Genomic DNA, 27,270 nt, shown 5'->3' with positions numbered 1-27,270 from the left:
TTGATTCTTTTGAGAAAATATATTTGGTTTATAAAGTTTTTAGCAAGGACGTGGGTTTTGTCCCGCTTGCATATTTACAATTACAAAAGAGTAAAGAGATAAAAAGAAAAAGAGTAATATAGATACAGATGAAAGAGTATTCAGAGAAATGTAAAGAGATACAGAGAACAGAGCAACTAGAGTAGAGTAAAGAGATGCAGAGAAAAGAGAAACTAGAGAAGAGTAAAGAGATATTTGTGTGTGTATATATATATTAGTTGCTTGATGCAACCCAGAGTTATATTTATATATATTAGTTGCTTAATGCAACCCAAAGCATTAGTAGGGAAACTAAGTTATCTACAGCCATTTTCCACTTCTCCAGAGCAGAGCAGAGTATATATATATTTTCCTGCAGTAAGCAGAGGCTGTCTCAAATGAGCGGCTATTGTTATATGCGCATTTATTTAGGAATGGAAAATCGTATCCGGGAAAATCGGGACTACTCGTGACCGGATAAATGTCGGGATTGCAGGCAGCCAACTGACACATGAGCTCATGGCCTGTACTAGGACTAGACATTCATCATATGCATCTATGTGACATTGTTTGGGTGTGTATATTGTAATTGGTTTGCCTATGTGAATAATTCTATTTAACTGTTAATTGCTATACTTGATGTAATTGCTCTTGATTGTGTTTGAATCTCTTTACTTGTGTTTGTATCTGATTGGCTAGGTTGTAGTGAATTGGGTGTTGATTGAATTGCTTGGGCCTAAGGCCGTGATTGGTTTGTGTTTGAGGTTTAGTAAAGTATGAAAGATTAAGCTGGTTTAGCATAGACTTAATGAACCTATGCTTGGAACAAATTAGTCATTCATACAGTCTAGGAAAACTTTTAAGATATATATAAAGAAAAATATGGGTTTAGGATTTTGGATAATTAATTGATGCTTCTAAAGAAGGTTTTAGATTTTTGAATGTTGAGCCATTGGTTTTCAAAAGAAGTTTATATAAGGCGAGCGATGAATACTGCGAATGAAAGTAGTTTTCTTTTCAGTGTCTCTAAATGAAATTAACTATTTGCACTTTATTCTTTACTTTCATGGCATTCTCAACCTCTACTGAGAACATGTGGTTTGGTTTTCACATCCAAATTTTCCACCCTTTCAGTGACACAGGTTTGAAGATGCAATATGAAGCTACAAGCGATTAGTAGGTTTTCTTTATGGTTTTAATTGCTTTCATAGAGTCCCCTCGCTCTTGTCATATGAGGTTTTATTTTAACAGAGGGGTAGGTGTTGTAATTGGGTTTATATGACTTCTTATGTATAAGAATTACTATTAATAATGCTTATGTGATTGTTATTATTATTTGTAAATGTTTGAATTATGACTTTAATGAATAAAAAACAAAATTTTATGGAATTTTCTTAAAACTAAAATGCGAACTCGATACAAAGGCTCGATAATTAAGTAGTTAATACTAGATAAGGTTACGTAATATTCTTTCTAGTGGAAATACCCTGACTTAAGCAAGGTATTTTGCTGGAAGGGATGTTACATAAGACATGGTTTTCTGCATAAGGTTGTGATGTGGTGATATTACAAACAATGGGGTCAACTAAGGCTCAAAAGGGTTTAACAATGGTGAATGCAAAGGGTAGGCTATATGGGAAAAGTGAGCTTTTAAACAAATATGGCCTCAATCATGCTCAATGCAATTCAAAACATCAATCATTGGAAATAGAGAATAAGCAAAACCAAGATTACAATCATAGAAGAGACATATCACACAATGAACAAAATTAGTGGTTAAAATGTGGAACCACTCAATATAGCTCAAAAACTCACAAGGTATTTGTTCTATACTCTTCTATGTTCCAAAAAAGAATCATTCAAGCAAGTTTGAAAACAGTTTTCTCAATTAATTCAATAGAATGCCCTTGACAAATTTCTTAGAAATCCTTGTTGTTTATCACCAAAATTATTTCCTATATGTACGTATGATGTGATGGATACAAGATTTTTCAAAATTTCCTAGTTATTTTCCTAATTTTCAACAAGAAAAAAGTAACATGAACAATTAGGTTCAAGATAAACTAGGCATAAGCTATTCAAATCATTCAATCACAATCCATATCTATACTATATACTAGCAATATAAGGATGCAATATATATATATATACCAAAATGGAAGTGCAATACTAAAGATAACTAGAAGCAACTAATATATATACCAAAAGTACTAAACAGTAGTGCATAAGTCAAAGTACTATAAATATCCACAAAAATCATAGTAAAACTCAAAATAAACTAAATAGAAGTGTTCAAGATAGAAGATCCTCCCCCACACTTAAGTCATGCACTATCCTCAGTGCCAAAGGAATCAATCAGGGGGAATCAACCATGTGAAGCTCCACCGCCTGGCGGTGGTGGGTGGTGATGAGGCTGGTAAACAATGATGGCGCTAGATGGCTGTGTGGTGGTCTCAGCTCGATGCTCCTTAAGTGTGTGGCCAGCTGGGTCTAATGCTGTCTCAGCTCTCAGCTTGGCTACAGTTGCTGACTCTTCAACCCTAGGCTCCTCAGGTCTCCGCTCAGGGTGGTCGACTGCCTGGCCAGCTTCAGCTGCTGGCTCCTCAGATGCGAGCTCCTCGGCCTCAAGCTCTGGTCTATCTGGAGAAGGTAGCCCAGGGTCTCTACCCTCAAACTTCGCCACTATCCATTAGAAGCGGCGAGTGTTACGGTGCTCGAATCGATGGATAGCCTGAAGGATTTCCGGGCATAACTCATATGGTATCTGGGGTCGGGGTATGGGTGCGGGTGTTGTAGGAGGTGCTGAAGGTTCTGAAGCAGCTGATGTAGGCTCAGTAGTCTTCCTCTTCTTCTGAGGCGGCCCGTCATAATCGCTGTATGGCAGAAATGGCTGCTTACTGATGTAGACAGACGTCCGGTCTGTTGGGCGTCTCTCTACACCAGATAGAGCTGCTAATCTGGTGATCAATGATAGAAAGGGAATGTTGAATTTTAGCTGTTGGTTCACCTTCATCATCGATTCTTTAATAAGGGGAAGAACAAAGATCCTCTTCCCCTCCATAATAGCCCACACCAAAACTGCCACACGGACTCTGATATGCGTGGCATGCGTGCTCGGAAGAATGTAGTCAGCAATGATCTGCTTCCAGATCCTTGCCTCTGGGTTGAGGTCAGTGCAGGCAATGCTCAACGGGACTGGCTGCTCTCCCTTACTGTATTCCCATCTAGCCTCAGGTTAGCCAATCTTTTCCCATACCACATCCAAAGAACTCTTGCCCATTGTCACGTCCGTCATTATTTGAGTTTAAGCGTCTCGAGCCGGAGGAATATGCGGAATATCCAAGAGTACCTGTAAAGTAGTATTAGAGGTGTCCAAGGTGACACCTATCAGAAAAACAGTTTTGGCATCCCTCTTTAGAAAATTTGTGTAAAATTCCATGACTTGGTGTTTATTTACTTCCACCAGGTCGAATTTTACGAATTCCCAATGATAAAAATTTAGTCGGTTAAGGATCTGGTCCATATATTTCTCAGGCAGGTTTAGCTTCCTCTCACAATGAAAGGCACACTTTTCTAACTTCTTGTATTGTTCCTGGGCTTCAGCATTTATAAATGTGTCTGATTGGTCACTTGGCGGCACGGGGGGAGGACGAGCCAAAGGGTTGGCTTTCTCCTTCTCTTTGCGGGCCATCTTGAAAAAGACAAACAACAGGATACAATTCAGGGGAAACAGATAAAATTTACAGCAAAAAGATGGGTATAATCAAACAATTCAATTAAGAGCCAGTCAGATAAACAAACACTCAATCAGGGGAAAACATGTATAAAATAATTGAATGTTCAAAAGAAAATGCATTTTCCCAAAATCAAGCAACCTAAGTGTCATAAAAGAGAGTAATCAACAATTAAAGGGTATATATGACTCAGGTGTGCGATGCAAGTGAATTGAGTTGAAAGAATTGATAGTTGCAACTGTGCCTTGGAAATTGAAAGAGTTTGGAGAATTTGACACTAAAGGCAAGAATCAAAGCCATAGTGAAAGTATGACCTATTCATGTTGAGAAGTAAGAAATGATCCCATATACATAATCTCTTGTCCAAAGCAATGCTTGATTGAAAAACAAGGTGCATTGCTGAAAAACATAAAGGAACAAGCTGCTATGTATATTGTCATTGATATTAAAGATACATGAATAAGCATTTGATCAATTCACAAAATAAACATCATGTGTACTACTGGAAAAGGTACCAAACAGATTCCAAAATTTCAAGTTTATTTCTAGTCTGGCTTTGAAACAAAAAGTAGTGGGCATGTAACAGCCCAGACCACCCGCTAGCACGATATTGTCCACTTTGGCACACAAGGCCTCATGGTTTTGCCTTTGATGATAGGGATGATAGCCGAAGCCCCCCACACTCACTCATCAAAACACGTCATGCTAGGGAGAGGTATCCACACCCTTATAAGGCATGCTTCGTTCCCCTCCCCAACCGATGTGGGACCTTACAATCCACCCCCCTAAGGGAGCCCAGCGCCCTCACTGGCACATCGATTCGGGCTCCGGCTTTGATACCATCTGTAACAGCCCAGACCACCCACTAGCACGATATTGTCTGCTTTGGCACACAAGGCTTCACGATTTTGCCTTTGATGATAGGGATGATAGCCGAAGCCCCCCACACTCACTCATCAAAACACGTCATGCTAGGGAGAGGTATCCACACCCTTATAAGGCATGCTTCGTTCCCCTCCCCAACCGATGTGGGACCTTACACGCACAAGAGGAAGGTTTTTTTTTTTTGAATTCAGGGTGAAGTGTGCGTTCGCACGCATGGGCTGTGAAGAACGAAACTCTCGCGTGATCTAGAATTTTCACAATAATATAATCGCGTTGTAAGTATAGCTTCTAGACCGACAAGAATTCCTTTCTTAAAAAAGTTTTGTTTGTCACTTAAGCAAACCCAATAAAATTGATAATCGAGTATTTAAACCTCGGGTCGTCTTCTCAAGGAATTGCAGGGAGGTGTGTTATTAATGGTTATGGGTTTTCTGGAGAATTTGGAGTTTGGGCAACGGGCAGAGATATAATTATAAATTAAAGCAATAAAAATAAATAAGAAATTTTATGTAATTAAATTAAAAGCCTTGACCCGGAGAAGATTAATTGGAGGTTCTATCCTTGTTGGATTTTTTTCAAGATCAATTGATAATTGAAGGTTACTTCTACTTAGTTATCCTTTACCAAGTAAAGTAAAAGAAATTCAAGTAAGTTGGAAGTCTACTTCTATTCACAAGTTCTAATCCTCTCCCTTGGGAAGGATTAGCGTTAGTGACTAGAGAGCCAGCCAACAATAAACCCAATTACAATTTAACTCTTGAGTAATTCAACTCAAGGGTCTCCAAATATTAATCAACTCCAAAATCAAGTTGGGAACCTACTCCATTGACATGGATGCCAATTTTATATAATAACTGACTAAATAAATACTTGAGGATAATCAAACAAATAATGGGGTAAATAGAAAAATACTCTTTGCATTAATAATGTCATAAAAGCTTTCCAATTGTAACTCTGAATAAGAGTTAATAATAGAAAAAAGTAAGGAAATAGAAAACAAACAAGAATAATAAAGTCCTCAATGGAGGTAGTAATATCCAACTCAACATCATAAAAGTAGAAATCCTAAAACTAAATCCTAAGAGAGAGGAGAGAGCCTCTCTCTCTAAAAGCTACATCTAAAATTAAAAATTATGAATTATGAGCTGATTCTTGTAAATGGATGCATTCTCCCACTTTATAGCCTCTAATATGTGTTTTCTGGGCCGAGAACTAGGTCAGAAACAACCTAGAATTTGCTGGTTTCAAATTCAAACACACTGGTTTTTTTGGCCACTGCAACGCGTCCGCGTAGATCACGCGTTCGCGTCACTTATAGTCAGGGCAAATATGGCAAATTATATATCAAATCGAAACCCCGGATGTTAGCTTTCCAACGCAACTGAAAGCGTATCATTTGGACTCTATAGCTAAAGTTATAGCCGTTTGAGTGCGAAGAGGTCAGGCTGACAGCTTTGCAGTTCCTTCAACTTCTTGTATTCCTTCCATTTTTGCATGCTTCCTTTCCATCCTCTAAGCCATTCCTGTCCTATAAACTCTGAAATCACTTAACACACATATCAAGGCATCAAATGGTAATAAGAGAAGATTAAACATATCAAAATTAAGATCAAAGAAATATGTTTTCAATTATAGCACAAAATCAGGAAGGAAAAAGTAAAACCATGCAAATAGTATGAATAAGTGGGTAAAGAGTTGATAAAATCCACTCAATTGAGCACAAGATAAACCATAAAATAGTGGTTTATCAACCTCCCTACACTTAAATAATAGCATGTCATCATGCTAAGCTTAAGAGAAGCTATAAAGGAGTGAAGAGGAATGGTAAAATGTATGAAATGCAATCCTATCTATATAAATGCAACTAAATGCAAAATGTTTCTACCTACTTGGTAAAAAGTAAATAAACCTTTCAAGAACAAACATAAACTGGATTTCACTAATTCAAATCATAAAAATGAAGTACAAATAGACTTGCAGAAGAAAATAGCTTATGAAAGCCGGGAACAAAGAATCGAGCATCGAACCCTCACCGGAAGTGTATACACTCTAATCACTCATGTGTTTAAGGTTTCGAATCTCTCAATTCTCTACTAACCTTGCTTTCTAAGGCTTGCTCTTCATCTAACAATCAACAAAAATTTAATGCACAGATACACATATCAAGAGGTCTTTTAAGGGTTGTAATGGGGTTAGGGTCAAGGTAGGATTGTATTTGGCCAAGTGGACTAAAATCTGAATCCTTAATTAACTTAAACTTTTCCCACCTAACTTAAGACAATCCATGTAATTGCAATGCAAAATCTAACTGCCCATTAACTATGTTTTCCACATATTCATGCATCCGAATTTGAGTACAGTACATATGCATTGCTTTCATCATTTAACTTGGGGCATTTTGTCTCCTTTTACTTATTTGCTCTTTTTCTTTTCTTTTTTCTCACTTCTTTCTCTTCTTTTCTACATATATATATATATATATTTTCTTTCTTTTATTATTCTCAATGCATATGATTAAATTATTGGATGCATGAATCATGTCCTAAACATTTCTTTCACATTTTCTTAAAATTCTAACATACTCAATTCTCAAACCAAATGTTTCCAAATCCAATTTTCCCACACTTAAATCATAAGCACTCTCACTAGTCTAAGCTAACCAAGGATTCAAATTAAGGACATTATTATTTTTCGCTTAGAGTTAATGATGTGCTAAAGTAAAGAACAAAGGGGTAAAATAGGCTCAAAATTGGTTTGCAAAGAATAATGAAAAGGGTAAGGCCATATGGGTATGTAAGCTCACTGAAATAAAGGCCTCAATCATGTAAGTGTATGCATACATCAAATAATGGAAATATAGAATTAAGCAAGACAAATCACAAGTTTAGAGAGAACAACACACACCAAAAATAAAATTTTGGTTGATAAAATGCAACCAATTAAATAGGCTCAAAATCTCACTGGTTTTATGTGTTCAAGCTCTAAACCATGTTCCAGCATAATATTTCTTCAAACAAGTTTAACATTAAATTTTATTCAAATTAGTGAAATGCTCTAAAAGGTTTCTTGAAAAAGAAAATATTACTTCAACCAAGTGGTAAAATATGCACAAAATCAAATAATCATGCAATCAAACATGCAAACGCAACAACTAATTTAACAAAGAAAATTAAACATTGGTGTTAAAATATGAAGTAACTAACCCATGGAAGTCGGTATCGACCTCCCCACACTTAAAGATTGCACCGTCCTCGGTGCATGCTGAGATGTACAAATGGACGGGTTGCTACAACTGACGCTTGTAGATAGAGGCGCCTTAGCTGGAGGTCTCTTGGTTCGTCTCCGTGCCGGTGTCTTGTCAGTGGCCTTCTCTTTTTCTTTCTTAGTACCCATGTCTAAGGAAGAGGAAAAAGGAAGAGTGTGAAATATTGAAAACTCAGACCGGAAGGGAGGAAATTCCAAGTGATAAGGAATGCCAAAGGAAAGATGATGGCCCAACTACATGGTAGCTACAACATGTAGGGAGGACAACAATAAAGATCAAAAAGGGCAATTCAAAATAATTAGATGCAAGAGGGTAAAAACATGCGAATAATAGGCATGAGAAGCATAGTTCAAGCATTAATAAATGTGCCAAAGTTAAGAGCATGTGTAATGATGACAATTGTGAATGATGATCCCCAAATATATTGGGTGTGCAAGTTAAAATAGGGATGAAAATAATGTAATCCAAATGTATATGAGAGCCATAAGTAAATGTCAATTGTCAAATCTCTCCTCAGAGTAGCCACATGCTCAAATAAAATAAGGTACTATCCAAATAAAACTCCAACACCAACAAAAAAATGCATGAAAAAGAATTGAAAAAGAAACCTAAAGAAAAGAACAAATAAATGCATTAAATTAACGGGATAGAAGATTAGAGGGGGAGAAGAAGAGAAAGAAAGAAGAAAGAAGAAGAAAGAAATTAGGATTTGGGGAAGAAAAGATAAGATTATTGGCACTAATCTAGATAGGTTGTGCGACGCTAGCGACGCAGACGCGCGGGGTACGCGTTCGTGCGAATTGTGCTTATAGGAATCGACGCGGACGCGTCGGTCATGCGGACGCGTGACTCGTTCCGTGCTACTGGCGCGAGGGCAGCCTTGCAACCGCACAACTCTCTGTTCAAAACTCATTGTTGCCAATCTTTGAGGTGACGCGTTCGCATGGTGGACGCGATCGCATGAATGGCCAAGATTGGAGGATGACGCGGACGTGTGGGGCACGCGTTCGCGTGGTAAGGCTTGTGCGTCTAGCGCCAGTCCAGCCTTACTCCAGCACAACTTTCGGCCATGCACCCCCTTTACGTCGATTTGTTAGAGCACGCGTTCGCGTGGGTGACGCGGACGCGTGGGAGGCTATTTTTCCAAATGACGCGGCCGCGTGGGTCACACGAACGCGTGGGCATGTTTATGCCTAAAGCGCGCCTCCAGCCACGCTTTCGCGTGACTCTCTGTTTACTTTCTTTTCTTCACAATGCACTGGTGACATGGACACGTCAGCGACGCTGCCGCATCGCGTGCGTGTTTTTTTTTTTTTAATGCAAAATGCAGAATGCAGTATGCAGATGCTGAAGTTATGAAAAATTCCAGGTTCAATAAAATAAAATAAAACTCAAAAATAAATAAAATGAAATAAAATTAAAATTGAAAAGGAATGATCATACCATGGTGGGTTGTCTCCCACCTAGCACTTTTAGTTAAAGTCCTTAAGTTGGACATTTGGTGAGCTCCCTGTTATGGTGGCTTGTGCTTGAACTTATCCAGGAATCTCCACCAACGTTTATAATTCCAATGGTCTCCGGGATCCCAAATCTTGTTTCTACACCCATCTTCAAGTTGATTATCATGATTCCATCCGGGTGGTTCAGCTTTTGAATTCTCAGTGAAGCGTCCAAACAACTTCCTAGACCCATTCAATTGAGCTCTACACCAACCTTTGCGTTTAAACTTAAAGCTTCCAACCCTAATGAACCTTGCAGGACAAAATTTACCATTGACCATCTTCCTCTTACTCTTAATGCTACAAACAGCTCTAAGCTGACCATCCGTCTCTAGTAGCCCATATTCAAGTGGGAAAGTAAAGTTCAAGGATGAGAATTTTACCCACTTGAATGTTGTGTTGGACGGTAATGGCCTTGGGAGAGGTGTTTCTAATGAACTTGCAAGCTCCACTCCCTTGTGCTCTTCTCTGACAACTTCCACCTCCTTGTAAGTTTCTTCAATATCAACCTCTTCCTCTTGGTAGTTTTCTTCCAATTCAATCTCTTCTTCATTGCTCACCAAGGGCATGGGAGGCTATGCTTCTTCTTTTGTAATCTCCATCTCTTGACCTTCCTCTTCCAAGTCTTCCACTATGATATGCCTTGGAGGTTGTAGACCCTCCTCAGCATCAATTTCAATCGCCTTGGAAGGAGGTTCTATAACCTGACTCTCCCATGGAGGTTCAGCATCTCCTAAATCTTCAACCACTTTTTCCTCTTTAATAATTACTGCTTTGTCCAGTAGTTTTAATATAAAATCGTACTCATCCTTGATAATTTTCTTTCCATGATAACTCTTTTCAACTATTCTTTCATCTTCAAGGGTCTTTACTACCTTCACCTTTAGGGCCTCCTCTAGCTCCTTATGAAACATGGATTCGCGAAGATGATCCCTTCTCTCTGGTTCCATGTCAATAGCATCATTGGGATCATGTTGCTCTTGGATTGATGGATGTGGGTGCTCTTCCATGGATGGTGGTAATGGGATGGAGAGATCATTCTGTGGTTGAAAAGGAAGTGCACTAGAGCTTGAGGGTTGATTATTGAAGGTATTTGGTGGTCCGATTTGGGCGACGAGAGCTTGTATAGTAGAGTTTAGATCGGTAAGTACTTTCTCCATGGAGGTTTGGGGTGGATAGGAGGGTTCATTTGGCTCATAGGGTGGTTGGTATGGTAGATACGGGTTAGGGTCATATGGAGGTGAATGGTTATAGGTGGCTTGTGAGTATAGTGGTCCAAAGTCATGTTGAGGAAAGGGTTCATAGGCATATAGTGATTGTTGTTGATAGTCCATTGGAGGTGGTTGTTGCCATGAGGGTTGATCAAATCTTTGTGGCTCTTCCCATCTTTGATTGTTCCAACCTGAATGCCTGTTCTCATTGTAATTTTCTCTTCCTGCAACATAATTGTAACCAGACTCGTAGCCAAAGGGGTGAGAGTTCATAGTAGCAAATAAAATTAAAAACGAAAATAAAAACAAATTTAAATTAAAAGGTTATTGAAATTTAAATTTTGAATTTGAAAATTAAAATTTGAATTTTGAATTTTAAATTTTAAAATTTGAAAATTGAAATTTGAAATTTGAAATTTAAATATTGAATTTTGAAATTTGATTTTTGAAATAAGATAAGATAATATTTTGAAAAAGATATGATTTTTGAAAAAGGTTTGAATTTTGAAATTTAAATTTTGAAATTTTAAATTTTGAAAATTTAAATTTGAATTTTAAATTTTAAATTTGAATTTTGAAAATTGAAATTTGAAATTTGAAATTTGAGTTTTAAATTTTGAATTTTTTTGAATTTAATGAGGAGAGAGAAAAACAATAAAATGACACTAAACTTAAAATTTTTAGATCAAAACGAAGAAATAACTAAGAACAACTTGAAGGTCAAGATGAACACGAAGAACAAATTTTTGAAAAAAAAAATTTAATAACTAAATAAAAACCAATAACCTCTTAATTTATGAAAAAGCAAAAATAAAAACAAAATTAAAAACAAATAAACAAGCAAAAAGCAAATATTTACAATAACCAATAATAAGGCACACGTTTGTAATTCCCCGGCAACGGCGCCATTTTAAAGAACGAAACTCTCGCGCGATCTAGAATTTTCACAAAAATATAATCGCGTTGTAAGTATAACTTCTAGACCGACAAGAATTCCTTTCTTACAAAAGTTTTGTTTGTCACTTAAGCAAACCCAATAAAATTGATAACCGAGTATTTAAACCTCGCGTCGTCTTCTCAAGGAATTGCAGGGAGGTATGTTATTAATGGTTATGGGTTTTCTGGAGAATTTAGAGTTTGGGCAATGGGCACAGATATAATTATAAATTAAAGCAATAAAAATAAATAAGAAATTTTATGTAATTAAATTAAAAGCCTTGACCCGGAGAAGATTAATTAGAAGTTCTATCCTTGGATTTTTCTCAAGATCAATTGATAATTGAAGGTTACTTCTACTTAGTCATCCTTTACCAAGTAAAATAAAAGAAATTCAAGTAAGTTGGAAGTCTACTTCTATTCACAAGTTCTAATCCTCTCCCTTGGGAAAGATTAGCGTTAGTGACTAGAGAGCCAGCCAACAATAAACCCAATTATAATTTAACTCTTGAGTAATTTAACTCAAGGGTCTCTAAATATTAATCAACTCCAAAATCAAGTTGGGAACCTACTCCATTGACATGGATGCCAATTTCATATAACAAATGACTAAATAAATACTTGAGGATAATCAAACAAATAATGGGGTAAATAGAAAAATACTCTTTGCATTAATAATGTCATAAAGGCTTTCCAATTGTAACTCTGAAAAAGAATTAAAGATATAAAAGAGTAAGGAAATAGAAAACAAACTAGAATAATAAAGTCCTCAATGGAGGTAGTAATATCCAACTCAACAGCATAAAAGTAGAAATCCTAAAACTAAATCCTAAGAGAGAGGAGAGAGCCTCTCTCTCTCTAAAAGCTGCATCTAAAACTAAAAATTATGAATTATGAGCTGATTCTTGTGAATGGATGCATTCTCCCACTTTATAGCCTCTAATATGTGTTTTCTGGGCTGAGAGCTGGGTCAGAAACAACCCAGAATTCGTTGGTTTCAAATTCAAACACGCTGGTTTTTTTTGCCACTGCGACGCGTCCGCGTAGATCACGCGTTCGTGTCACCTATAGTCAGACCAACTATAGCAAAATATATATTAAATCGAAGTTCCGGACGTTAGCTTTCCAAAGCAACTGAAACCGCATCATTTGGACCTCTGTAGCTAAAGTTATAGCCGTTTGAGTGTGAAGAGGTCAGGATGACAGCTTTGCAGTTCCTTCAACTTCTTGTATTCCTTCCATTTTTGCATGCTTCCTTTCCATCCTCTAAGCCATTCCTGTCCTATAAACTCTGAAATCGCTTAACACACATATCAAGGCATCGAATAGTAATAAGAGAAGATTAAACATATCAAAATTAAGATCAAAGAAACATGTTTTCAATCATAGCACAAAATCAGGAAGGAAAAAGTAAAACCATGCAAATAGTATGAATAAGTGGGTAAAGAGTTGATAAAATCCACTCAATTGAGCAAAAGATAAACCATAAAATAGTAGTTTATCAACCTCCCCACAATTAAACAATAGCATGTCCTCATGCTAAGCTTAAGAGAAGCTATAATGGAGTGAAGAGGAATGGTAAAAATGTATGAAATGCAATCCTTCTATATGAATGCAACTAAATGCAAAATGTTTCTACCTACTTGGTGAAATGTAAATAAACCTTTCAAGAACAAACATAAACTGGATTTCACTAATTCAAATCATAAAAATGAAGTACAAATAGACTTGCAGAAGAAAATAGCTTATGAAAGCCGGGAACAAAGAATCGAGCATCGAACCCTCACCGGAAGTGTATACACTCTAATCACTCATGTGTTTAAGGTTTCGAATCCCTCAATTATCTACTAACCTTGCTTTCTAAGGCTTGCTCTTCATCTAACAATCAACAAAAATTTAATGCACAGATACACATATCAAGAGGTCTTTTAAGAGTTGTAATGGGGTTAGGGTCAAGGTAGGATTGTATTTGGCCATGTGGACTAAAATCTGAATCCTTAATTAACTTAAACTTTTCCCACCTAACTTAAGACAATCCATGTAATTGCAATGCAAAATCTAACTGCCCATTAACTATGTTTTCCACATATTCATGCATCCGAATTTAAGTACAGTACATATGCATTGCTTTCATCATTTAACTTGGGGCATTTTGTCTCCTATTACTTATTTGCTCTTTTTCTTTTCTTTGTTCTCACTTCTTTCTCTTTTTTTTATACACACACACACACACACACACACACACACACACATACACAGATATATATATATATATATATATATATATATATATTTCTTTTATTTTTCTCAATGCATATGATTAAATTATTGGATGCATAAATCATGTCCTAAACATTTCTTTCACATTTTCTTAAAATTCTAACATACTCAATTCTCAAACCAAATGTTTCCAAATCCAATTTTCCCACACTTAAATCATAAGCACTCTCACTAGTCTAAGCTAACCAAGGATTCAAATTAAGGACATTATTATTTTTTGCTTAGAGTTAATGATGTGCTAAAGTAAAGAACAAAGGGGTAAAATAGGCTCAAAATTGGTTTGCAAAGAATAATGAAAAGGGTAAGGCCATATGGGTGTGTAAGCTCAGTGAAATAAAGGCCTCAATCATGTAAGTGTATGCATACATCAAATAATGGAAATATAGAATTAAGCAAGACAAAAATCACAATTTTAGAGAGAACAACACACACCAAAAATAAAATTTTGGTTGATAAAATGCAACCAATTAAATAGGCTCAAAATATCACTGGTTTTGTGTGTTCAAGCTCTAAACCATGTTCCAGTATAAAATTTCTTCAAACAAGTTTAACATTAAATTTTATTCAAATTAGTGGAATGCTCTAAAAGGTTTCTTGAAAAAGAAAATATTACTTCAACCAAGGGGTAAAATATGCATAAAATCAAATAATCATGCAATCAAACATGCAAATGCAACAACTAATTTAACAAAGAAAATTAAACATTGGTGTTAAAATATGAAGTAACTAACCCATGGAAGTCGGTATCGACCTCCCCACACTTAAAGATTGCACCGTCCTCGGTGTATGCTGAGATGTACAAATGGACGGGTTGCTACAACTGACGCTTGTAGATAGAGGCACCTTAGCTGGAGGTCTCTTGGTTCGTCTCCGTGCCGGTGTCTTGTCAGTGGCCTTCTCTTTTCCTTTCTTAGTACCCATGCCTAAGGAAGAGGAAAAAGGAAGAGTGTGAAATATTGAAAACTCAGACCGGAAGGGAGGAAATTCCAAGTGATAAGGAATGCCAAAGGAAAGATGATGGCCCAACTACATGGTAGCTACAACATGTAGGGAGGATAACAATAAAGATCAAAAAGGGCAATTCAAAATAATTAGATGCAAGAGGGTAAAAACATGCGAATAATAGGCATGAGAAGCATAGTTCAAGCATTAATAAATGTGCCAAAGTAAAGAGCATGTGTAATGATGACAATTGTTAATGATAATCCCCAAATACTTTGGGTGTGCAAGTTAAAATAGGGATGAAAATAATGTAATCCAAATGTATATGAGAGCCATAAGTAAATGTCAATTGTCAAATCTCTCCTCAGAGTAGCCACATGCTCAAATAAAATAAGGTACTATCCAAATAAAACTCCAACACCAACAAAAAAAATGCATGAAAAACAATTGAAAAAGAAACCTAAAGAAAAGAACAAATAAATGCATTAAATTAAAGGGATAGAAGAGTAGAGGGGGAGAAGAAGAGAAAGAAAGAAGAAAGAAGAAGAAAGAAATTAGGATTTGGGGAAGAAAAGATAAGATTATTGGCACTAATCTAGATAGGTTGTGCGACGCAAGCGACGCAGACGCGCGGGGTACGCGTTCATGCGAATTGCGCTTATAGGAATCAACGCGGACGCGTGACTCGTTCCGTGCTACTGGCGCGAGGGCAGCCTCGCACCCGCACAACTCTCTGTTCAAAACTCATTGTTGCCAATCTTCGAGGTGACGCGTCCGCTTGGTGGACGCAATCGCGTGAATGGCCAAGATTGGAGGATGACGCGGACGCTTGGGGCACGCGTTCGCGTGGTAAGGCTTGTGTGTCTAGCGCCAGTCCAGCCTTACTCCAGCACAACTTTCGGCCATGCACCCCCTTTACGTCGATTTGTTAGAGCACGCGTTCGCGTGGATGACGCGGACGCGTGGGAGGCTATTTTTCCAAATGACGCGGCCGCCTGGGTCACGCGGACGCGTGGGCATGTTTATGCCTAAAGCGCGCCTCCAGCCACACTTTCGCATGACTCTCTGTTTACTTTCTTTTCTTCACAACGCACTGGTGACACGGACGCGTCAGCGACGCTGCCGCGTCACGTGCATTTTTTTTTAATGCAAAATGCAAAATGCAGTATGCAGATGCTGAAGTTATGAATAATTCCAGGTTCAATAAAATAAAATAAAACTCAAAAATAAACAAAATGAAATAAAATTAAAATTGAAATGGAATGATCATACCATGGTGGGTTGTCTCCCACCTAGCACTTTTAGTTAAAGTCCTTAAGTTGGACATTTGGTGAGCTCCCTGTTATGGTGGCTTGTGCTTGAACTTGTCCAGGAATTTCCACCAATGTTTGTAATTCCAATGGCCTCCGGGATCCCAAATCTTGTTTCTACACCCATCTTCAAGTTGATTATCATGATTCCATCTGGGTGGTTCAGCTTTTGAATTCTCAGTGAAGCGTCCAAACAACTTCCTAGACCCATTCAATTGAGCTCTACACCAACCTTTGCGTTTAAACTTAAAGCTTCCAACCCTAATGAACCTTGCAGGACAAAATTTACCACTGACCATCTTCCTCTTACTCTTAATGCCACAAAGAGCTTTAAGCTGACCATCCGTCTCTAGTAGCCCATATTCAAGTGGGAAAGTAAAGGTCAAGGATGAGAATTTTACCCACTTGAATGTTGTGTTGGACGGTAATGGCCTTGGGAGAGGTGTTTCTAATGAACTTGCAAGCTCCACTCCCTTGTGCTCTTCTCTGACAACTTCCACCTCCTTGTAAGTTTCTTCAATATCAACCTCTTCCTCTTGGTAGCTTTCTTCCAATTCAATCTCTTCTTCATTGCTCACCAAGGGCATGGGAGGCTATGCTTCTTCTTTTGTAATCTCCATCTCTTGACCATCCTCTTCCAAGTCTTCAACTATGATATACCTTGGAGGTTGTAGACCCTCCTCAGCATCAATTTCAATCGCCTTGGAAGGAGGTTCTATAACCTGACTCTCCCATGGAGGTTCAGCATCTCCTAAATCTTCAACCACTTTTTCCTCTTTAATAATTACTGCTTTGTCTAGTAGCTTTAATATAAAATCGTACTCATCCTTGATGATTTTCTTTCCATGACAACTCTTTTCAACTATTCTTTCATCTTCAAGGGTCTTTACTACCTTCACCTTTAGGGCCTCCTCTAGCTCCTTATGAAGTATGGATTCACGAAGATGATCCCTTCTCTCTGGTTCCATGTCAATAGCATCATTGGGATCATGTTGCTCTTGGATTGATGGATGTGGGTGCTCTTCCATGTATGGTGGTAATGGGATGGAGAGATCATTTTGTGGTTGAAAAGGAAGTGTACTAGAGCTTGAGGGTTGATTGTTGAAGGTATTTGGTGGTCCGATTTGGGCGACGAGAGCTTGTATAGTAGAGTTTAGATCGGTAAGTAATTTCTCCATGGAGGTTTGGGGTGGATAGGAGGGTTCATTTGGCTCATAGGGTGGTTGGTATGGTGGATACAGGTTAGGGTCATATGGAGGTGAATGGTTGTAGGTGGCTTGTGAGTATGGTGGTCCAAAGTCATGTTGAGGAAAGGGTTCATAAGCTTATAGTCGTGGTTGTTGATAGTCCATTGGAGGTGGTTGTTGCCACGAGGGTTGATCAAATCCTTGTGGCTCCTCCCATCTTTGATTGTTCCAACCTGGATGCCTGTTCTCATTGTTATTTCCTCTTCCTGCAACATAATTGTAACCAGACTCGTAGCCAAAGGGGTGAGAGTTCATAGTAGCAAATAAAAATTAAAAACGAAAATAAAAACAAATTTAAATTAAAAGGTTATTGAAATTTAAATTTTGAATTTTAAATTTTTGAAATTTGAATTTTGTAATTTGAAATTTGAAATTTGAAATTTAAATATTGAATTTTGAAATTTGATTTTTGAAATAAGATAAGATAAGATTTTGAAAAAGATATGATTTTTGAAAAAGGTTTGAATTTTGAAATTTAAATTTTGAAATTTTAAATTTTGAAATTTGAAATTTGAATTTTAAATTTTTAAATTTGAATTTTGAAAATTGAAATTTGAAAATTTGAAATTTGAATTTGAATTTTAAATTTTTAAATTTGAATTTTGAAAATTGAAATTTGAAATTTTGAATTTTGAATTTGAATTTTTTTTAATTTGAATTTTGAAAATTGAAATTTGAAATTTGAAATTTGAGTTTTAAATTTTGAATTTTTTTGAATTTATTGAGGAGAGAGAAAAACAATAAAATGACACTAAACTTAAAATTTTTAGATCAAAACAAAGAAAACAACTAAGAACAACTTGAAGGTCAAGATGAACACGAAGAACAAATTTTTGAAAAAAAAAATTTTAATAACTAAATAAAAACCAATAACCTCTTAATTTATGAAAAAGCAAAAATAAAAACAAAAATAAAAACAAATAAACAAGCAAAAAGCAAATATTTACAATAACCAATAATAAGGCACACGTTTGCAATTCCCCGGCAACGGCGCCATTTTGAATATCGAAACTCTCGCGCGATCTAGAATTTTCAATAAAAATATAATCGCGTTGTAAGTATAGCTTCTAGACCGACAAGAATTCCTTTCTTACAAAAGTTTTGTTTGTCACTAAAGCAAACCCAATAAAATTGATAACCGAGTATTCAAACCCCGGGTCGTCTTCTCAAGGAATTGTAGGAAGGTGTGTTATTAATGGTTATGGGTTTTCTGGGGAATTTGGAGCTTGGGCAATGGGCACATATATAATTATAAATTAAAGCAATAAAAATAAATAAAAAATTTTATGTAATTAAATTAATAGCCTTGACCCGGAGAAGATTAATTGGAAGTTCTATCCTTGTTGGATTTTTCTCAAGATCAATTGATAATGGAAGGTTACTTCTACTTAGTTATCCTTTACCAAGTAAAGTAAAAGAACTTCAAGTAAGTTGGAAGTCTACTTCTATTCACAAGTTCTAATCCTCTCCCTTGGGAAGGATTAGCGTTAGTGACTAGAGAGCCAGCCAAGAATAAACCCAATTACAATTTAACTCTTGAGTAATTCAACTCAAGGGTCTCCAAATATTAATCAACTCCAAAATCAAGTTGGGAACCTACTCCATTGACATGGATGCCAATTTCATATAATAAATGACTAAATAAATACTTGAGGATAATCAAACAAATAATGGGGTAAATAGAAAAATACTCTTTGCATTAATAATGTCATAAAAGCTTTCCAATTGTAACTCTGAATAAGGATTAAAGATATAAAAGAGTAAGGAAATAGAAAAAAAACTAGAATAATGAAGTCCTCAATGGAGGCAGTAATATCCAACTCAACAGCATAAAAGTAGAAATCCTAAAACTAAATCCTAAGAGAGAGGAGAGAGCCTCTCTCTCTAAAAGCTACATCTAAAACTAAAAATTATGAATTATGAGCTGATTCTTGTGAATGGATGCATTCACCCACTTTATAGCCTCTAATATGTGTTTTCTGGGCCGAGAACAGGGTTTTTTCAAACACGCTGGTTTTTTTGCCACTGCGACGCGTCCGTGTAGATCACACGTTCGCGTCACTTATAGTCAGGGAAACTATGGCAAATTATCTATCAAATCGAAGCCCCAGACGTTAGCTTTACAACGCAACTGAAACCGCATCATTTGGACCTCTGTAGCTAAAGTTATAGCCGTTTGAATGCGAAGAGGTCAGGCTGACAGCTTTGCAGTTCCTTCAACTTCTTGTATTCCTTCCATTCTTGCGTGCTTCCTTTCCATCCTCTAAGCCCTTTCTGCCCTATAAACTCTGAAATCACTTAACACACATATCAAGGCATCGAATGGTAATAAGAGAAGATTAAACATATCAAAATTAAGATCAAAGAAACATGTTTTCAATCATAGCACAAAATCAGGAAGGAAAAAGTAAAACCATGCAAATAGTATGAATAAGTGGGTAAAGAGTTGATAAAATCCACCCAATTGAGTACAAGATAAACCATAAAATAGTGGTTTATCAGGGTGCGGATGCACAGGGGGTGGAAAGGGTGTACACACGCACAAGACGTGCACCTGCTGCAAACAGAGGGAGTGTTGAGGGTCGTGCGTGCGTAAGATGCTGTGCGAATACACATGGATGGGAAAGCAGGGGAGCTGTGCGCACGGATAAGTCTGTGCGGACACACAGGTCTCTATTCCTGCAACAAAAATTTTGGCTCTAGGACACCAAACTTGACATCCAAAACATGTTTTAAAGTCCCAAAACATCATAAAACTCCCAAAAATGCATTATTTCACTAAAATCACTTAACAAATATAAAAATAAAACCAACTAACCCAGCAAAATGGCCAATTATTCATGAAACAAAAGGTAAAAGAGAGAAAGTTAGAAGGATATTACCATGGTAGGGTGTCTCCCACCTAGCACTTTGGTTTATAGTCCTAAGTTGGACTTGGTGAGGAGATCCTTGTTAGGGTGGCTTATGCTTCCACTCCTCCTTGAATCTGCAACCAAGATTGCTATTGATTCGACCTCCAGGGTCTCGAGTGAATTGCATCAAACTCTTAAGAGACTTCAAGCTAGCAACTAGGATCCAACCTTGTTGACTCTTCAAATATATGCCCAGATCCCATATTTGAGTTCCTCTATCACCATTGTCATGCTTGTGCACTCCCTGGAATCCACTACATTGACTCTTGCACCAAAATTGTGCTTCAAATGTTAAGTTGGCTCCTTTGATGAACATTATGTTTCCTTGCCAATTAACATTCTTCTCATCACCGTCTACTACTCCAAGAAAGGTTCAAAGTTGACCATCCGTTTCTAAAACGGCATATTGATGTGGGCCTAGAAATCTCGTTAGAGAAGTCTTCACCCACTCAATTCGTTCTTGCACAACTATCTTCACTTCTTGGCTAATAGAATCTTCCCTAACCTCTTTTGAATCTTCTTCATCATCACTCAAGTAAAAAATTGGAGGTTGTGTGAAGTCCACATCAACATCTCCTTCCAATTTTAACAATGGAGATTTATGAAGGTCGTAGAAGGAATTACCCAAGTTGGACAAAAAATCTTGAGTGATGGAATCCTTTTGATCAATTCCTACCCACTCTTCATTTCTCTCCTTTTGCACTTCATGTTCTGACTTGACATCTTCTTCTTAATTTCGCAATTCTTCTTTCACTCCACACTTTTCACTTGGTCCCACACATTCATCCACTGGAATTTTTTGCTTGTGGCATGAACGCAATGAAGCTAAATGACCCAAAGCTTTTGCTAAAGTAGACATGACTTGCTCTTGCTTCTTTCGGAACTCTTGTTGTTCTTGAATGAGCATGAAAAGTACTTCTTGTGTGGCTTGATCCATATATGAAGATGAAGATTGAGGTGATGAAGGTTTGATAATTAAACTCATAAGGGTAAGGGTGTTGGTTTTGTATGTAGTGAGGGGATGGTGTATAAGATTGGTGACTATAAAGGTAAGTGTTTGGGTTCCATTGGGGTGCATTGTGGTGATGGTGTGAAAAAGTCATAGAAAATATAAATAAAAACCTACTAGGAAAAGCAACTAAACAACCAAAAAGAGCTATTTACACTATTAACATATTTACAACAACCAAAAGATATAACACCGTTTGCATTCCCCGGCAACGGCGCCAAAAACTTGACGCGAGCAAATTCGTTGGTTAAGAATTCCTTCTCGGTAAAGAAGAAACATCCTCGTTGCAAGTATAGTTCTCAACCAACAAGTAATGCTCGATCAAAGTTTACAATTTCTAATTAGACCGAGAGTAGTTAAACCTCGGGTCATTTTCCCTAGGAATGCAAATGAAACGTTACGCTTCCGGTTGTTAAGGGGGCAAAAGGGGTTTTTTGTAATCAAAGAACAAAATATTGAAAGAACTAAGCAATAAAAGAACTAAGCAATGACCAAAATTGGAATTAATGCAAGTAAAAGGAGACAAGATCAAAACTAGTGAAAATGCAAGGAATGCAATAAAAGAGCCTTGACTTGGAAATGAGCTTCCAAGGAATCCTATCATCGCCATAACCACAACTATGGTAATTACCATGAGTCAATCTCACCTCGTCAACCCCAACCATCGAGGAGTAAGTCAAGCAAGCATAATTGACCTTAATCCATAAGTCCTAGCCAACTTACTAAACTAGTTGATAAAAGGCTAGCGTCAATGGAAACAAGAGTCAACTAACTACCCAAGAATTACCACTAAATGTCGGACATTATGACTCTAGTATCCTAGGAACTCAAACCCCAAGCTAAGGTGGGAAAATCTACTCAAAATCTAGAGTTGTCATTTTCACAAACACCTTGTATGCATAAAAATAAAACATGGAAAATTACAAAGTAAAATGAAAAACTATAACCAACTATCAACAAAACCAAACATAGGCAAGCAATCAAACATAAAGGAAGTATGAAATATAAAATTCATTAATCAAAACTTCAAGAAACACAAAATTCCAAATATGAACAAGTAACTTGAACCAAAAGGAAATGAAAGTAAAGGCAATATAATTAAAGAGGAAATTAGAGTACTTACAATTGAAGAAGTAAAAATCCAAAATCAAAGCTTGCTATAAAATGCTACAATGGAAATTGATAAACCCTAGGAGAGCTTTCTACTCTACACTACCACTACTCTTAATACTATGAAAACTATCTAAATTATGCTTCAATGCCTCCCCCCTTTGATAAGTGTTGAAGTCTCCTTTATGTAGCACTCTAAAACAACATTTCAGCCTTCCAAAAATGAGCCAAGGGCCTTCAAATTTGCGCAGCACGTGTTTTATTAATGCAATCACGTACAGGGACCCGTGCGGACGCATAAACGTGTGCGTCCGCACACTCGGCTGAAAATTGGCCTGTGTGTACGCACAGGTACTTGTGCGCATGCACACATGGAAATTCTCGCTTGTGCACACGCACGCAAGGCTGTGCGCACACACACTTCGCTGTGTGTACTTTTTCTTATATTCTTCATGTTTTCTCCCTTGTACATGCTTTTCTCCACTTTTGGCTATCCATTCTTGCCTCCAAGGTCTGAAATCACTCACAAACCATATCACCGCATCAAATGACACAAAAGTGGAATTAAAAATCACTAATCTAAGCATTAAAATGCATGTTTTCACATTTAGAATCAAATTAGGGATCAAACACAAAAGTATGCTATTTGAGTGCTTAAGTGTGAGTTCATGTGCTAGAATCCATCTAAATCATGCTAAAATATATCGAAAAATATGGACTCATCATCCATACAACTTAATATTCCTCCAACCATGGTACCTATGCCTTGAAGGTTCAACCTTAATAAGCTTAACATCATTTTGCCAAGCACTACACAACTCTCTCTTACTTTTTAATCCACAAAGAGCTCTAAATTGACCATCTGTTTCAAGCAAACCATATTTAAGTGGGAAAGTAAAGCTTAGGGATAAGAGATTTACCCACTTGAGTGAACGGATGGATGATGGTGACTTAGGAAGGGGTGGTCCCAATGATCTTGCAAGTTCCACTCCCTTGTGCTATTCTTTGACTACCTCCACTTCTTTGCAAGCTTCCACAATTTCAATTCCTTGTTCACCAACTCCTTCTATACATCCCTCATTGCTCAAGCCATGTGTCGGAGGTTGTGCACCGTCCTCCTTGTCATCAATTCACAACATAATGAGGAAGGTTCAACAATCTCAATTTGTACATTGGTTGGGTAGAATCATCTTCAATGGTGGAGCTTGCTTCTTGATCAACCTCTTCCAATCTCCCATCTTCCACAATATGCCTAGGAGGTTGTACATTATCATCCTCAACATCATCTTCAAGTTCAATGGAAGAAGGTTCAACAACTTCCACAAAATCATCAACAACATCACTTGGTGTGGAATTGTTCTCAAGCTTGAAATCCACCTCATGTTCAACTTCACCTAGGTCTTCAACCACTTCTTCTTCATCAACAGTTTTCGTCCCTTCCACTTGCTGCACAACACACTCTATTTCTTTGTTCTCATGTTGAGATTCTAAAATCTCCTTCATGCTCTTCTCTTCGGTTGATTCTTCACATTCATCCGTGGAAGTGCTTTGTTTGTTGCATGAGTCCCATGAGTCCAAGGTGGCTTTAATTTTGGCAAGGTTAGCCATGATATCTTCGTGTTTCTTTTGGGCTTCCTCTTGCTCTTTTTGACAGATGATTGCTTGAAGCCGATCCATTGCTTTCTTGAGATAATCCATTGGCTCTTGTTCCAGTTAACTAACATAGGTAGGATCATATTGCTCTTGGGTTGATGGATATGGATATTCTTCAATGGAGGGTTGTGGTGGAAAGGAAAATTCATCTTGTGGTTGAAAGTTCTCATATATGGGAGGTGGTTCATCTTGGTAAGAGTATGGAGGTGGTGGTTCTTGGGTGTATTGATGTTGGAATTAGGGTGGTTCTAAGTGTGGTGCGTATGGCTCATATGGTTGTTGGTATGGCTGGTAAGGGTTAGGGTCATATGGAGGAGTTTGGTGGTATGAGGCTTGTGAATATGGTGGATAACAATGTTGAAGAGGGGTTTCATAGGCATATGGTGGTATGCATCATGGAATGGCTTTTGCTCATAGCACATTTGGGAAGGTTATCGCCAAGAAGGGTGATCAAATCCTTGAGGCTCCTCCCATCTTTGGTTGTTCCATCCTTGATGCATGTTGTCATTGTAATTCCTATCTCCTACAACATAGTTAGAACCAAACTCATAGCCAAATGGGTTAGAATTCATAGTGAAAAGAGGAAATAAAGACAAAACCCAGTAAGAAATAAAGAAAACAAACTCCTAACTACTAGCGAAACCAAGAAATAACCAAAAAAAGAATATTTACAATATAGACATATTCACAATAGCCAATAATATAACACCATTGTAATTCTCCGGCAACGGCGCCAAAAACTTGAAAGAGTGTTTTCGTCGGTTAGAAATTTTCACAAAATAATTCAGTTGCTAGTATAGTTTCCAACCAACAAACAACACTCAATCAAAGTTCTAAAACTGGTTGTCACAAGTACAAACCCCAATAAAAATAAACCGAGAGTATTTAAACCTTGGGTCGTCTCACAAGGAATTGCAATGAAGTACTCAATTATTGGCTATAAAGAAACAAAGGGATTTGATTGCAATTGACAAGAAAATATAAAAGCAAGAAAGTAAATAAGCATGCAAGAAATTAAATGAAAAGGAATTAAAGTAACAAAAATGGAAATTAGATGACAAAAAGAACTCTTGGCTAAGGCATAGAAATTGAGATCACCATCCTTGTCTAACAACCATATATTGACAATTCGGAGGGACCAACCCATCAAGTCTACTTCTATGCTTGAAGTAACTCAAATAGGCTTGATCAACATCAACTCATAAGTCCCAACCTATCTACTAATTAGGTTAGTAGTGCGTTAGTGTTAATGGGTATCAATTTGACCACTAAGGGTTCTCAAATTACCAATTCCATTAGACACAATGACTCAAGATCATCCAATTCCCTTAGCCCAAGCCAAGAGTGTAGAGAACTAGTCTATAACTAGTGAAAACATTTTATCAAACACCTAGAGTGCAATAAAAGTAAACATCACAAAATGCAAGAATTAATAAAAGCTATAACTAACATAAGCAAGAAATCAACAATAGCAAGTAAGATAAACATAAAAAGGCATGGAAACATGAAATTACATTAAAGAAAATAAAAATCCAACAAGGGTTCATGAAAGTAAAAATGGCAAAATAAGGAAATTAACAAGGAAAGCTAAGAAGATTGAGACAATAGAAGAATAAAATATAAAGAGAGTTGAACTAAAAACAAGAATTAAAACTTAGATCTAAGAAAATTTGACCTAAACTACCCTAAATTCTAGAGAGAAGGGAGAGCTTCTCTCTCTAGAATTCTAACCTAAAACATGATGAAAACTAAACTATGACTACTCCCCCCCATTCCCTTACAATTCCTGGGTTCAAAAGCATCAGAAATGAGTTGGATTTGGGCCTACTTGAGCTAATAAATCGCCCCCAGCGTATTGCCCTTAAGTTGGTCACGTGCTGTTTGTCACTCGTATGCATGGGTCACGTGTACGCGTCACTGGTAACTTTCTCTTTCACGCGTGCGCGTGGGTGACGCGTGCGCGTTGTTGGTGAATCTCCTTCTCACGCGTACACGTGGATGACGCGTGTGCGTGGCCTTGAGTCCTCCAAATGCTCATTTTCCATGAATTCCCATTCTTGCATGCTTTTCTCTTCACTCCTTCGATCCATTCCTTGACTTTTAACCCTGAAATCACTAACAAACACATCAAGGCACCGAGTAGAATCAAAGTGGATTAAATTTAACCAATTTAAGGCCTAAAAAGCATGTTTTTACTTTTAAGCACAAATTAGGAGAAATTCACAAAACCATGCTATTTCATCGAATAAATGTGAGAAAAGTTGATAAAATCTCCTAAATTCAACACAAGATAAACCACAAAATTGGGGTTTATCAATATATGCCCAACACCAAACCTAGAATTGTTGTTTGGGGGTTTAGTTAAGCTCTGCACTGAAAGAGATGGTTGGAACACTGAGTGTTGCACAGTTATCTCTCTTTTTTCTGAGGGAAAGTTGGGGTGAGGTATCTTGAACAAGATGTGATCCTCCCCTAGTTGTAGAATCAGTTTTCCATTTGCTACATCAATGATAGCATTGGCAGTGGCTAGGAAAGGTCTTCTAAGGATGATGGACTCATCCTCATCTTCCCCAATATCTAAGATAATGAAGTTTGCAGGGATGTAAAGTTTTCAACCTTCACCAGTACATCCTCTACTAAGCCATATACTGTCTTGATTGATTTGTTAGCCATCTCTAGTGAGATGTTTATAGCTTGTACCTTAAAGATTCCTAACGTTTCCATTACAGTGAGTGGCATGAGGTTTATACTTGACCTTAGGTCACATAGAGCCTTCTCAAAGGTCATGGTGCCTATGGTGTAAGGGATTAGAAAGCATCCGGGATCCGAAACCTTCTAAGGTAGCTTTTGCTGTACCAAAGCATTGAGCTTTTTGGTAAGCAGTGGAGGTTCTTCCTCTAAATGCTTTGTACCAAACAGCTTGGCATTCAGCTTCATGAGAGCTCCTAGGTACTGAGCAACTTGCTCTTCCCTAGTGTCCTCATCTTCATCAGAGGATGAATATTCATCAGAAATCATGCACTGCAGGAGTGCATGCAAAGGAACCTCTATGGTCTCTACATGAGCCTTGGCTTCCTTTAATTCTTGGATATGGACTTCCTTGGTGAGTGCTGAGCACTCAGTAGGTATGCCATTATTAGCGTTCAACGCCAGTTCTGGAGAATCTTTAGGCGTTGAACGCCCATCATGCATCCCTTCACTGGTGTTCAACGCCAGTTTCTTTGCCAAGTTGGGCGTTGAACGCCTAGGAGGGACTTCC

This window comes from Arachis ipaensis, chromosome B7 (genome assembly GCF_059453495.1).
Source record: "Arachis ipaensis isolate K30076 ecotype BB chromosome B7, ASM5945349v1, whole genome shotgun sequence".
NCBI lineage: Eukaryota > Viridiplantae > Streptophyta > Magnoliopsida > Fabales > Fabaceae > Arachis > Arachis ipaensis.
This window is presented reverse-complemented; position numbering follows the sequence as displayed.